Source organism: Patagioenas fasciata, chromosome 2, assembly GCF_037038585.1.
Source record: "Patagioenas fasciata isolate bPatFas1 chromosome 2, bPatFas1.hap1, whole genome shotgun sequence".
NCBI classification, from domain to species: domain Eukaryota; kingdom Metazoa; phylum Chordata; class Aves; order Columbiformes; family Columbidae; genus Patagioenas; species Patagioenas fasciata.
This window is the reverse complement of record NC_092521.1, coordinates 109,234,462-109,248,657: the sequence shown is the minus strand read 5'-3', so window position 1 is coordinate 109,248,657 and position 14,196 is coordinate 109,234,462. Positions and strand designations below refer to the sequence as shown.

Genomic DNA, 14,196 nt, shown 5'->3' with positions numbered 1-14,196 from the left:
TAATAAAGTAAAAAAAACCCCAGAATCTTAATTTTTGAAATGGTTTTGCTTTGAGAATTTTCTCAGTAGAATTTTAATCAAAATTCAAAGCAGAATGAAAATCTGTGATCAAAATATTTAACATTTTTATGAAAATATTTGAACAGTTTTCATTCCTCTCTGAAAAAAAAAAAAAAAAGATTGCTTGAAAACACTTTCTGGGAAAAGTGAAGTGTAATTTCCTTCCACTAGAGACAGACGTGCTTATTTAGCATTAAGGAAAACCATCTTGCATGTAGATTTATCAGCATTTTTTATCTTGTTGTAACAATTTTGTTCATCTTCACTTTCTCTGATCTTCCAGCTGTGAAGAACTGAGCACAGCTTCTTTTGAAGCCTTTTAGTAATTCACTGTAATCAGAGCACAAACTAACAAGAAAGAAACATCTTGCCACAACGGAGTATCGCGTACAAAGGGAAGACATTGAACCTCATTGCCAATAATCATAATCGTAACCTGTTGACCGAGTTTTCTTTGACAAAAAGAACAACTTTGTCTCTCTTTCATCCACTAACTTATTTAGTGTGGTTTGGTCTAGTTGTACACGTCATAGGGCCACTCACAGGATTATTTTTATACTTTTGTTTGTTTGTTTTAAATTACTTGCCATAGATGTGAAAAAATAACAAAACAAAACAAAAACAAACAAACAACAACAATAAAACCCCACCACATCTTCATCTTTAATGATACAGTGAGACCCTCCAGCACAGCAGACTTCAATAGGTAATAGCTTGTGTTGTTCACTCCCCTCATGCTTTGTTTTCTATCTATTACTTTGTGTATCGGGAAACAGAAAGGCAATAAGGGTAGCAGGAAGGAGTAAGGTGTAAAAGAGAGGACAGACTGAGAAGAAAACTAAAGAAGAAAAAAGTAACTGCAAGTTTCTCAGCCTAATGTGTGTATTGCTCTGCTTTCATGGAACTAAAGATCTGTCAGGCTCTGTGTTCGCTCCCCAGCGCGAGCTCCTCTGCGCAGGCCGCAGCTCCCTCAGGACAAACCCACCCGCTGGGGCGGGGGCTGCCCAGGGGAACCTCTGCGGGGGGCGGCTGGAGCCCCTCTTGTCCCTCCTGCCGCTCTCCCCTCGGGGCTCGCAGAGCCGGTTCTCACACTTTTCCCCTCAGCCCTCCCCGCGAGCAGCGTTTTCCCTTTCTCAGCAGCGCTTTCCCCGAGGCGCCCGCCCGTGTCTGAGGGGCTCGGCTGTGCCCTGCGCTGGGGCCGCTGGGGCCGCTGGAGCCGCCTGTGCCCGGACCGGGGCGGCCCGGCACATCCTCCCCTCAGTGAGACCCCGCAGAGACAGCAGGACCCGCTGCGGGGACAACTGTTTATTTAACCATAAGGTAATCAGTGTGGCTTTCTTGTTTGTTTGTTTGTTAGTTTTGTAACCCTGAGTAGGATCATGCGACACCTGCCAGGAAAATAAGAAACTCTGGAAAGATTAGAAAGATTTAACAATTCTTGCAAAGAACTGCCTGCAGGAATCTGTATAAAGAAGGGATTATTAGACTGTGTAGCATCGCATTTAAAGTTTTCTGTTTTAATTTTCCTGTTACATTTTTCTTTTCTGTATTTTGACACAAAATCACAATACTAAACCATCTCAGAGATAACTGTCAGAATGGAAAAAATTACCAGGCCAGACTTTTAAGAAAAACGCTGACAAGGCATTAGGCAAATCTTGCGCCATTTTTCAGCACGCAGCAGTGTCTTCAGATGTTGTTTTGAAGGAAGCCGTTTTGCTAGAAATTTCCAGGAGCAAGCACCCCTTCCCTTGCACCTTGAGTTGCTGCTGGTGGCTGATTTGCCCTGCCCTGGGCACCCAGTGCTGCTGCTGCCACCAACTCTGCTGGCCCAGAGCCCCCAGGGGTTGGCTGTGGAAAGTGTCTTAGGTAAGAAATGAGGCAATTTGGATCACTAAATGCTTGTTTTGAGAGAGACTAAATGAAAGGCAAAAGCAATTACATCTTTTAGAATGCTGTAGGCCAAAATGTAGCTGATTTTGTCTCAGTTTTTCTGTATATTTTTGTGCTTATTTAACGTACTATAAATATATTAAAAATATATATATTTATATTTCAGTAATGTCAACATAATGCAAAACATCCTTCCTTTGAAGTGTGGCATCTACATTTTGTTTAGTGCTGGGTAACTGCTGGCTGAAGCCATCACTGCGTCTGTTATCATAACCTACTAGTACAGAGACTGCTTTACAATTAATTTTGTAGATTGCTGGGATTTGACTTTCTAAGGCCCCATTTCACACAGAATCACACAGAATGGTTGAGGTTGGAAGGGACCTCTGGAGATCATCTAGTCCAACCCACCTGCTAAAGCAGGTTCACCCAGAGCAGATTGCACAGGAATGCGTCCAGGATGGTTTTAAATGCCTCCAGAGAAGGAGATTCCATACCCACTGTGGGCAGCCTGTTCCAAGCCTCTGACATCCTCAAAGTGGAGAAATTTCTCCTCATATCCAGATGGAATCTCTTGTGTTTCGGTCTGTGCCCCTTGCCCCTTATCCTGTTGGACACCATTGTAGAGTCTGGTCCCATCCTCTAGACACCCACCCTTGAGTTATTTATAAGCATTGATAAGATCCCCTCTCAACCTTCTCCAGGCTGAAGAGACCCAGCTCTCTCAGTCTCTCCTCCTAAGAAAGATGCTCCAGACCCCTAATGATCTGTGTAGCCTGCCACTGGACTCCCTCCAGAAATTCCTTGTCCTTCTTAAACTGGGGAACTCAGAACTGGATGCAGTACTCCAGATAGGGCCTTGCCAGGACAGAGTAGAGGGGGAGGATGAACTCCCTCGAACTACTGGTCACACTCTTCCTAATGCACCTCAGGATACCATTGGCCTTCTTGGCCACAAGGGTGTATTGCTGGCTCATGGTCAACCTGTTGTCTACCACGAGTCTCAGGTCCTTCTCTGCAGAGCTGCTTTCCAACAGGCCCACCCCTAACCTGTACTGGTGCCTGGGGTTATTCCTCCCTAGGTGCAGAACCCTGCACTTGCCTTTTTTACAAATTCCATCAGGTTCTTCTCTGCCCTGTCCTTTAGCCTGTCCAGGTCTTGCTGAATGGCAGCACAGCCTTCTGGTGCATCAATCATTCCTCCCAGTTTCATATCATCAGCAAACTTCCTGAGAGTGCACTCAGTCTCTTCATCCAGGTTGAACAAGACTGGACCCAATACTGAGCCCCACTAGCTACAAGCCTCCAACTAGACTCTGCGTTGTTGATCACCAACCCCTGGGCTCTGGCCATCCAGCCAGTTCTCAATCCATCTCACCGTCCACGCATCCAGCCCACACTTCCTGAGCTTACCTGTGAGGATGTTGAGGGACACAGTGTCAAAAGCCTTGCTGAAATCAAGGTAGACAACATCCACTGTTCTCCCCTCATCTACCCAGCCAGTCATATCATCATAGAAGGCTATCATGTTGGTTGAGCATGATTTCCCCTTGATGAATCCATGTGGAGTACTCCTGATAACCTTTTCTTCCACATGCTTGGAGATGACATCTAGAATAAGTTGTTTCATCACCTTTCCGGGGGGGAGGTGAGGCTATCTGGTCTGTATTTTCCTGGGTCCTCTTTCCTGCCCTTTTTGAAGACTGGAGTGATGCTGGCTTTCTTCCAGTCCTCAGGCACCTCTCTTCTCCACGACCTTTCAAAGATGATGGGGAGTGGCTTTGCAATAACACCTGCCAATTCTCTCAACACTTGTGAGTGCATCCCATTGGGGTCCATGGATTTGTGGATGTCCATCTTGTGTAAATGATCTCTAACCTGATCTCTTCAACCAAGGGAAAGCTTTTCTCTCTTCCTCTCTTTCAGGGTCTGGGATTTCTGAGGGCCGGTTTTAGCAGTAAAGACAGAAGTGAAGAAGGCATTCAGTAACTCTGTATTCTCTGTATCCACCATCATCAGGACACCCTCCTCATTCAGCAGCAGACCTACATTTTCCTTAATCTTCCTTTCGCTGGTGATGTACTTGAAGAAACCTTTCTTGTTGCCCTGGCCAGATTTGCTTCCAAGTGGAGTTTGGCCTTCCTCACCGCATCTCTGCATGCTCTAACAGCCTCCCCGTATTCCTCCCAGGTGGTCTGTCCCTTTTCCCATATTACATAAACATCCTTCTCCCACCTGAGTTTTGACAGTACCTGGCCTGCTACTCCCTTTACTTGATTTCTTCCTTATAGGCATGCATTGGTCTTGAACTTGGAGGAAGTGATACTTGAATAATAACCAGCTCTTCTGGATCCCCCTACCTTCTAGAGCCATAACCCACAGGATTCTTCCAAGCTGGACCCTGAAGAGCCAAAGTTTGCCCTGCTGAAGTCCATGGTTTTAGTCCTGCTTGCTGCCCTGCTTCCTCCACACAGGATCCTGAACTCCATCATGTCATGATTGGGGGCAGCCAAGGCTGCCCCCAATCATGACGTCTCCAACCAGTCCTTCTTGTTTTGTTAGGACAAGGTCCAGCAGCACACCTCTCCTTGTTAGCTCCTCCACCATCTGTGTCAAGAAGTTGTCATCAATGATCTGTAGGAACCTCCTGGACTCTGTGTGCTAGCTGTATTGCCCACCCAGCAGATATCGGGGTGATTGAAGTCCCCCATGAGAACCAGGGCTCGTAATCATGAGGCTACTTTCAGCTCTCTGTAACTCCTTTCTGCAACTGTGAGAAAGGGAAATTTAATGATAAATTTGTAATGGGAGTTGGAAAAGGGGGCAGAATAGTGTTATGGTGGAAGTGTGTAGGATGGGCTTCTGATCAAAATATGGAAGTTCATGTGACATGACAATCCTGCTGGTCATATGTATATGTGTGTGTAAATATTTATGCTTCAAGACTAAAATTTCTCAAGAAATGTTTAGTATATTACTTTTTATATTAGAGTAACCTCGCAATATATGTCTAAATATGCTTTCAAGTTAAACCAACAGTCTCAAATTGTGACAAATGAGACCTTTTAGTAGTGATGCTCTTCTTTTTACAAAGAGAAAGCATACTTAGAGATTATCCAAATAAAGTAATTAAAATATACAAGTAACTGGATACACTTCATTAGATATGCCTTTGGGGTGTTGTAGAGACAATAGTCAGTGCATTAAACATTATGATTTTCAAAAGCATGTGTAGCCCTGAGTACAAACTGTGGAGGGGACAGCCCAAGTGTAAAATAACAATATCCAGGCAGAGCCTGCAAATGGAAACAGTCGTTTCTCCGCAGCTTCAGAAAGCAGGCTTAGTCAATAATTAAATTAAGCAATCTGTATTTGACTTAAGATAAAAAGAATTTTTTTTTCTTTTTTCTCTTGGCTTTGGTTTAGCATTCAAATTTAAGCACAAATGGAAGCATAAACATGCTGTCTTTGAGAGCTGCTTTTACCAGTAAGACACTTAAAATGCAAATCTGGAACATAAATTTAGCTTACAAATGGCGTTGCACTAAGATTACTGTTACATCTCCTTCTGTAGCCAGAAAGAAGGTGGAGAAGATAACTTGTTTCAGAAATACCTATAATTCAAGGAGGAACTGGCACAAATCGTTTTAGTCTGATTGTGGACGCTTGCACCTTAAACTGGTGCATAGCATTGCTAACTAGTGCAGGTATAATTTTTATTACTTTGAAGAGAGACATGACTGAAGCTGGGTGATATGTACATTTAATAGGATGCACAGCATTTCCCATGGGAAAGTGCAAGCATGGATGTGGAGGAGGTGACAGTAGGAGTCTATAAACTTGATTTGCCAATTTTTCCACCCCTTTCACTTGTGACTTGAGCCTTTTATTTCGTATAAAGCCGTATTAATTCAGAATTCTCCCCTTGATCATGGTGGAGTCCCATTGTACACCACATCACTGCAACTGATACAAATATCTACATAAGGTGTAGAAACAGTGGGAAAGGAAGCCCCGGTGTGTAAGTGCTTGATGTGACATCCAGTCCACTTCTGTCATTAGGATATGATTAATTTGCAGAGACTTCTGCAGATTTCTGCATACAGTGCCATCGGAGAGCCAGACTCTTACATTGTGTATATGTGCTCTCTCTTGCACGGTGGTAAGTTTCTAGCTATGGGCTGGTGCAAAGGAGATAAGTAGTAGACCCTTGCTTAGAAAGTATGTAACACCCTGTTCCTAATTCCCAGTTAGCACTTTTAATTCTGTAGAAGCAAAAAACTTGGGAATGTGAAGTTATTCTTCCAACTCAGTGGAATGATTTTGGTTATTCAAAGTTTGAGGTCATGTAAAAGAAAAGAATAGTTACTAAGCACTTTAATTCATTCTATGTCTTATTTTTTCTTGCTTTGGAAAGAAAATGCATTTAACCCTCCCTGGTTATTTGGAAATTACTAATATTGTGATAATCTTAGTATATTGTATACAAACACTTTCCTAAACCCTCCATTAGTGAACATCTTATGATCAACAAAGAGGATAGTAAGTAATATTTTAATAAATACTTAATATTAAATAATTGAAGTAGTTAATAATTTGAGACTAGATCCCTGTATTAACTCTCTGTGGTATAGATCTAAAGTTCCAAAGACACTGCATAATCTCTTGCTGTTTGAAGACAAGGTCTAAGGCATCCAGGTCTTTAGAGGTCATGAACTGACCCTTAGCAGAGCTAGCTTAGATTCAGTCACTCTCATTCCTCGACAGGAACTTCTCTATATGCTGTATTTTCAGCTGCTCCTGGTTTCTACTTTAGCTTTGGTTTTATTCCTTAGACTTCAAGAGCTGGTTTCTGCGTTGAATCCAAGTGAGTTATACCACGACCAGCCTAGTATAAAAAACCCCAATGCTAGTGATTTTATTGCTTCTCTGTTTATAATTGCAAATATTTTTTGTGTGCACTGTTGTTAACTATCAAGAGTCCTTTCTGATATAAGAGAAAAACATACAAGTGCAGATATAGTGGTCTGGGGTAAGAGCCTTGATAGGCAGACACTCAAACATGAAATCACAGCCATGATTTTTACTACAAGTATTGTCTGAAGAATTCAACATAAGAGACCTTTTTTAACGTCGTATCACTAGTTAGTGTTAGAATTTTTTTTTTCAGAACTGAACATTGAAAGTAGGTTAAATCAACTGTTATATCTCTTAAATGTTGCTCTTCAGAGGCTCAGTGGATTCCATGTTGTCTGAGTTGAAGAATAAGTTGTCTCCCCATTTGAACTTGCAGTTCATGTCATTTTAAGGGGTCATATCTCACACTTGGAAAGCACAACTTTTTATCAGTGATATATAATTTCTTCTGGGAATACTTAGAATAATACTGTGCTGTTTAATAATCTGCCTGTGTAGTTCGATAGTTTTTTTTTTTTTTTCCCCCCAAGGAAGTGACAATGTGTAGCTGTCATTGTGATTCTTTCATTTCTTCCACTTCTTCCACTTCAGAAGCTCTGCTTGTCAAGAAAAGAGTCTCAGCTAAACTTCTGGATTATCACTAGTGTCACTAGACAACAGTAAACATAAGTGTAGAGGAAACAAGTGTAGAGAACAATAGACACAAGTGTAGAGGAAAGAAAAAGACATTTTGCTCCTTCAATTTCCACTTTTTAACCATTATATATTAACATTTTTGACTCCATGATATTCTTAGATTAACATAAGAAAAGGTTTTCAGAACTCACAATGAGCATAATGTATTTAATACGGTTGCTTCATTGTTCATCTGTGTTCTTATATTCACCAAATGTAGTTCAATTTCTCCTTGTTGCTGACTATTTAGAACACAATCATTTCTTCTCATAGGACAGTCACTATGTGTTGTTGTTTGCCTGCTGTTGTCTTCTTCAAGTTACTGTTGACTGCAAAGATTTTTTTTATTTTTATATTTGTATGAAAGACACCATATAAACATAAATTGCGTTGAACTACTCGCTAAAAAGCCTTACTGTGAATACCTTCTTTCAAGATGAAAACCTTTAATAACAACAACAACAACAACAACAACAACAACAACAACAACAACAACAATAATAATAATAATAATAATAATAATAATAATAATAATAATAATAATAATGTGTCCATTTGAAGAGAGAAGCTAATTCAGTCCCATGTTAATTGTGATCATTTAAAATGTTACATACCTGAACTGGTTTCTTTCTTGGTGTGTAATGGAGCATTTTGAACTTTGTACCAAGGTCATTTTTGCAGAATCCAAATAGCTGACACCGTTTCTGTGAGCCAACCCAGAACAGCATACCTTATGTTGTCTTTGACTTAACTTGATGACTAATTTTCTCCTATAGCTGCTGAACTTGATTACTTGTGAAAATATTCTAAAACATTCCTCTGTCTTTTTGTGTGCCTTCTGTTCTCTCGTGGTTCCCTGTCTCACTATTGCTCTTCATCACAAGATGGTGGAGTTGGAAACCTACCTGAAATAGCACTGAACTCAGTTCTACTCCCATAACAATCCTACATGACATTTGGAGACTTTGAGCTACCTAACACTAGGAGAGTGACAGCCGTGTCATTTTTGTATCTATCTAAAGCAGGAAAAACAATGGTTTTCCCACTGAAAAGCAAGCCACCATGATTGTCTACATCAGGAGCAAATAGAATTAGCCTTAATAGTTACCAAGTTACAGTCTGGTTTCCTAAGGAAGCAAGACATATGCAGACATTTGGTGAATTGAGTAGGAAGTGAGCAGATGAAGTATACAAACCCTTCAGATACCAAGTGTTGTTGCTGTCTTTCTTCACAGAGCAACTTGTTTACTGTGAGTATCTGCTAGAGAGTCTGCTGTCCACTTGTTTTTTTATAGTGCAGGTAACAAAACACACAGACCATCTTGTCTGTTGAAGGGTGTTATGATTATTAGTAGTGAAATTAATAAGCCTATTAAATGTATACATCCAGGGAATGTTATATTCAAACATTTATACCTGCAATAAAGCTTTGAATATGTAGGAAATACATTAAAAACAGGCCTCCAGCCTATTCTAGGCACCACTCTTACACATAGTCAAATCACATAGAACAATACGATTATGTGTGTTCTAAAAATATAACTAACCTAAGAAAAATAACAGAACAATCTTTTTGTAAGCCCAAAGTGAAGACTAAGCATCTTGATTGATATTCTGCATGTCTTTGCTTTTCCTCTGAGGTGTTAAAAATGCTTGATGTAATTTAATGTTACACACTTCTACAGGTGAGAAAACTGAGACTTTAGACTACCCTGATATAGTCAAGTAACTGTGCTTCTTGCTTTGCAATTTCCTGCTTAAACAGAAAAACACACAGTCTCCCTCATGTCATTTGTAACTCCCCATTGTTTTCTGTATATTTCTTATTCAGAATAAAGTCACTGTCTTAATCATATGTGTTTGCAGTTCTAAAACTGTTTGAGGTGTTTGGAACTGAAAGCATGCTGCAGTATAATGCTCACCTTCTCATGCTCCCAGGCTTTTGGTGTGGAGCAAGGTGGGGGAGGAGGATCCTTTCTTGGAGCAGGTAAAAGAACTGGTGAACAGTCTAGGATGTTCCCTACACCTTCAAAGTGATATAAACTGTTGTGACTGGTATAAACGAAATGATATAAACACTTTGTCTCCAGCACTGAATTGCTGAAAGCAGTTATGGCTTGCAGCTGTTTCCATCAGTTACCAAGCAAAAGTGTTTGTATTACTTCTGTGTCTGAAAACCCGGTGGGAGTGAATTCCAACAAAGGCACCTCCTGCGAATTTTGGCTGGCAACCTGACATTTAATATGAACACCTCCACATGAATTCCTAGGAAATCTTGAAATAACTATCCTGTAAGCTATGTGTGTGTGTAGTTTTCTTCAGACTAGCAAGCCACCTTCCTTAAGCATCATAATGACTTGCTGACCATGAAGATTTTCCCATCTATTTTCTGCAGGATTTTGTTGTTCTAACATTTCTAACGAGTCTAGGATTTTCAAAGTATCTGAACTGAAGTAGGAAATTTGAGAGGAAATCAGCCCTTTTGGATTTATTTTTCTCACTGCAGACCCTTCCGGATCTGTGGTGCTGTGAAGGTTCTCTTGTGCTTGTGCATCCGATTCTGGTTTAAAACTGCTGGAAGCATCTTGCGGTGGTTATCACCATTGGTCAGTTTTGCTCAGTTGTCTGTATGACAAGGAAAGAAAACCTTAAGGTGATTCCAAACTTCTTTTGTAGCCCTTTAAGAAATCTGCATCCTGTTTTGTAAGCAGTACCAGCTGTGTTGTAATTGCTTGTATTCCTGCTGCCAGCTTTTGGCCAGCACCTGGACTGAATGTGGCACCAGCTTATCACGTGCTGAGTTTCCCTGGAGCAGTTCTATTCAGTGAGGAACTTGAAAGCTGGAAAGAGACTATGCTCATTATGAGTGATCTGAACTCCTGCTGTCCCTGGATGCTGTCTCGAGACAGTTATTTTACATTAACAAAAAAAAAAAAAAAAAACCACAAACAAACCAACCACCAAAACACCCCAACCCCAAATATGTATCTTTGTAGAAATAGTATGGCAGGTGATTTGATTTGATTTGATTTGATTTGATTTGATTTGATTTGATTTGATTTGATTTTACTTTATTTTTACCTTGTCTCCTCTGGACGGAGTAAACATTTTGCAGTTTTTATTTGCATTTGAAGTTTTGATGCAGCTACACAATTGGTTTAGGTTTTAGAAGAAAAATAGTTTCGGCAGTTGTTTAACATTCCTATGCCCAATGTGATACGTCTTTTTTAACAGTAAATTTGTGACAGGATGTGGACAAACAGACATGTTCCTGGCTCCTGCCAAAGATGGCAAAGGTTTGTTAGGAACAAATTTACACCCAGACATTGGTGGCTCTGCCTAGTTCTGCACCCCTTTGCTAAGTTTGTGTGAACCATCAGCAGAAAGGAGAGAAAGTTGAGAGTCCCATGTAGTACGTTGGACCTTCTGAGATGGAAAGATTTTCTGGTGGTTTATTCAAAGAATTTTGAAAAAGTGGCTGAGAATGTGGCTTTGTATAAATTTGTGAGGTTAATCTTGTCTTCTCCAACAACACAGTTTTTGTCTGGCTCTGTATATATTTGCATAGCCCCACCTCACTGACACATAGAAGATATTAGATAATTATGAATTATATCTAATTGTGAACATACTGTATCATTTTATTCATTTTGTGAAACTTGAAAGTTCCAAGATGTTGTGGATTACCAGTTCAGGAGGAATGAAATTTCCTTGCACTGAATGGCTATATATGAATTGAATCAGGGAATCTCTCATCATCTCTGTAATGTCCTACATTTGGTTGCTTCTTAATAATGTTTACTGAGCATATTATTGGTATTTATAAAATGTCTACTTGAGATTTTAGATTCCTCTTCTTTCTGCAATAGAAATAGAAGTCTAGTAAGTTAACAATCACCAAAACATCAATTCAAAATGATTTATAAATATTAAGAACAAGAAACTATCATTTTCACTTATTCTGAGCTTATGCATAACACAGGGCATAAAATTTTCACCTGATAATTGCTACATTAAATCTGTAATTGAGGGAAAATAGAGGTTATTATTCACATAAATACTTCATTCTTTTATTAAAAAAAAACATGGAAAGGGATCCATTGCATTACCCTCACTGCAGTAGCTCTAAATGCATTTCAGCTGCTGGCTCATTCTGCACCTACTACTGTCTTAAATCATTCTCTGCCATCAACAATGTTTTTTTCCATGTGGAATGATATGAAAAGTTTTATCAAAGCTGTTCTGCTAATACTGGTGTTTTAACTCAATAGTTGGCTACATTACTCTGTGGATATGGTCATGTTACTAATACTGCAGTGTCCAAAGAGAAGGTGGACTTTTCAGGGAGGCTTTATGTGTTTTATCACTTAAGTATGTGAAGTTTAGTATATAATATGCTTTTTATATATGTGATTTTTTTTTTCTTGTCAAGCAATAGATTTGTCTGACAGTAGATCAAAGAAGAGCTATCAGTATTGCTACACTCCTGTGGCTCTGCTGTGATTTTACATAGTTCTGTATTTTGTGGATTTTGCCTTTTTTACCTTTTACTTTGTGTGATCCTTTTATGTATTTGGCTTCAAGAACAATAGGTGAAGTATAGTGTCTTGAAGTATAATTAGCCTGCATGTTTATTCATATGCTGATTTCCAAGGCCCTGACAATTTCTCAGTTGCTGTTGCATTTTTCCAAAGATACTTTCTGCTGTCCCTTGCATTAGCTCTGACATTGAGCATTCTAGGAATAATTGTCTTCCCTTGTCATTTTGCTTTATATATAGGATAACAAATGCATCACCTAAGAGGTACACTGATAAATATTGTATTAACATATTTAAGTTTTTAGAGCTTTTTGGGTGAAACTTGCTATGGATGTAGCAAAACCACTGTTTTAAATGCTTTGTAACCAAAAAAAAAAAAAGAGTGAGTTTCATCAAGTTAAATATTTGTGAGAATGGTTGTTTTCATTGTGATGTTTTCTCAGTGTTTTAAGTGTGCAGTTGATTTTATCAAACTACCGAGAACTGTGCAACCTATGAATGGTACCAGAAACTCTCATTGTGAATGATGACAGTTAACAATGATATTTGTCAGGTGACACAAAGAAATATTGGAAAAAACATAAATACGGAAAAGGATATGAGATCATTATTTATCCAGAGTTTTTTAAAATAAATCAACATTAAAATGAAATATGGAAATTATTCGAAGTAGCATCTGTTGGTAATACCATTTATCAGAGATAAGAGAGTTCTGCATGGCATGGTGCATGCATGAGACCCATGGTCATAGAAGAGCCTCTCTGAGTCAGTTTTCAGACTAAATGTTTACTAAAATTAATTTTCAGTCTGTATCAATCTTTTATCAGCATTTTGGTTTGCTTTAGTAACACAACATATAACATACACTTTTGAAAATACCCTTAAGGTGTAGACATTTCAGTCCATTGAAAGAGAAGATTAATTGAATTTCTAAGTTAATTTGGTCTGTTAACCCAATGCTTTCCTTACCCTTTTGAAATGCTAATGCAAAGCTTAATCCAAATTTAAGAGAAAGCAAAAGAATTCTTTTGTTTCGCTAGTTTATTGGGGCTTGTATTGTGGTTTATTTTGCAAGACAGGCCAACAAAGAGCTACTGTGCTTGTATGTTTGTATGTATTGCCTGGTATCCAAGGTGAAGAGTGAACAAGAGAAAATGAAAAGAATAAGATAAGCAACATCTCTGCCATCCTCACCTGTTCTGAAAGGCAGTTTACAGGCACTTCCCTTGCTTGGTGATGAAAGGGAAGGGAAGAATCATCCTGATACTGTTTATCAGGCTTGCTCAAATACTTTGCATGCAGTCATACCCGAAAGTTTGGAAAAGCTTTTTTTCTAGAAGATGACTAAGACAGTGCAGCTCTCCAGTAACTAAGGTCAATCAGAGTCTAGTTTATTAATATATTTGGGCAAAATTATTTGATGCTTTTCTCTTCAACATCTGAAAACAAATCAGAAATATTACTTAAATTTTGTCTTATATCCAAGAAGCTTGTATGCACTGTTAATCATCCTTACTTAATGTAGAACTGAACAGAAACACCCCAAGGATGTAAAAGCCAAATTTTCAAGACAGAAGATTTAATTCAGAGCACCCCTGCTGTTTGCTTCGTAGGATTATTTTATCCCATATGTAATATACTTGTTTTGTCTTGGATGGTTGCAGTATATTATAGTGAGTCATGGGAAGCAACAGAGAATTGATTGCAAGGGGGAAAAGTGTGAAAACAGCAGTTTCGTGTTAAGAGAAAATGCCAGCTTTTTGAGTCCTCTTATTCATCCTCCAAGAAAGCCTTTTTTTGACTAAATCAGAGATTAGAAATAAATCATAACTACTAAGATATTGTACAAGAACAACTTAGGAAAACTATGTGATTAAACAGCCGAGGGAGTAAACTATACAGGTTGCAGAGATTCTGACATGTCAGTAGAGAACTTACATTGATCAGGGTCCCCATTTCAAAGATAGTTCAAAACTTCGTAAGTTAGATGTGCTGATTATTCACTTATTTATTTATTTACACATTTCTTTTTCTTGCAAATGCTTTTCATACATAATATTTGGTCTAAAAACTAAAAAGATGTTTCATCACTGGGGTACCAGTTGGCATTT

The 14,196-nt window shown here is 39.0% G+C and overlaps 1 protein-coding gene across 2 annotated transcripts in view; it reads left to right on the top strand.

The window, feature by feature from the left end:
• The window catches only part of CNTNAP2 (contactin associated protein 2), a 1,148,794-nt gene that overhangs the window by 178,012 nt on the left and 956,586 nt on the right, over window positions 1-14,196 (top strand). The window contains exon 1 of one of the 2 annotated variants that reach the window (XM_071804698.1): window positions 1,218-1,380. The exons of the other annotated variant lie outside the window; for it this stretch is intronic. The gene's annotated coding sequence lies outside the window, so the exon portion shown is untranslated. Of the gene's footprint in view, window positions 1-1,217; window positions 1,381-14,196 lie in introns of those variants that run through there. 2 annotated transcript variants of the gene reach the window in all.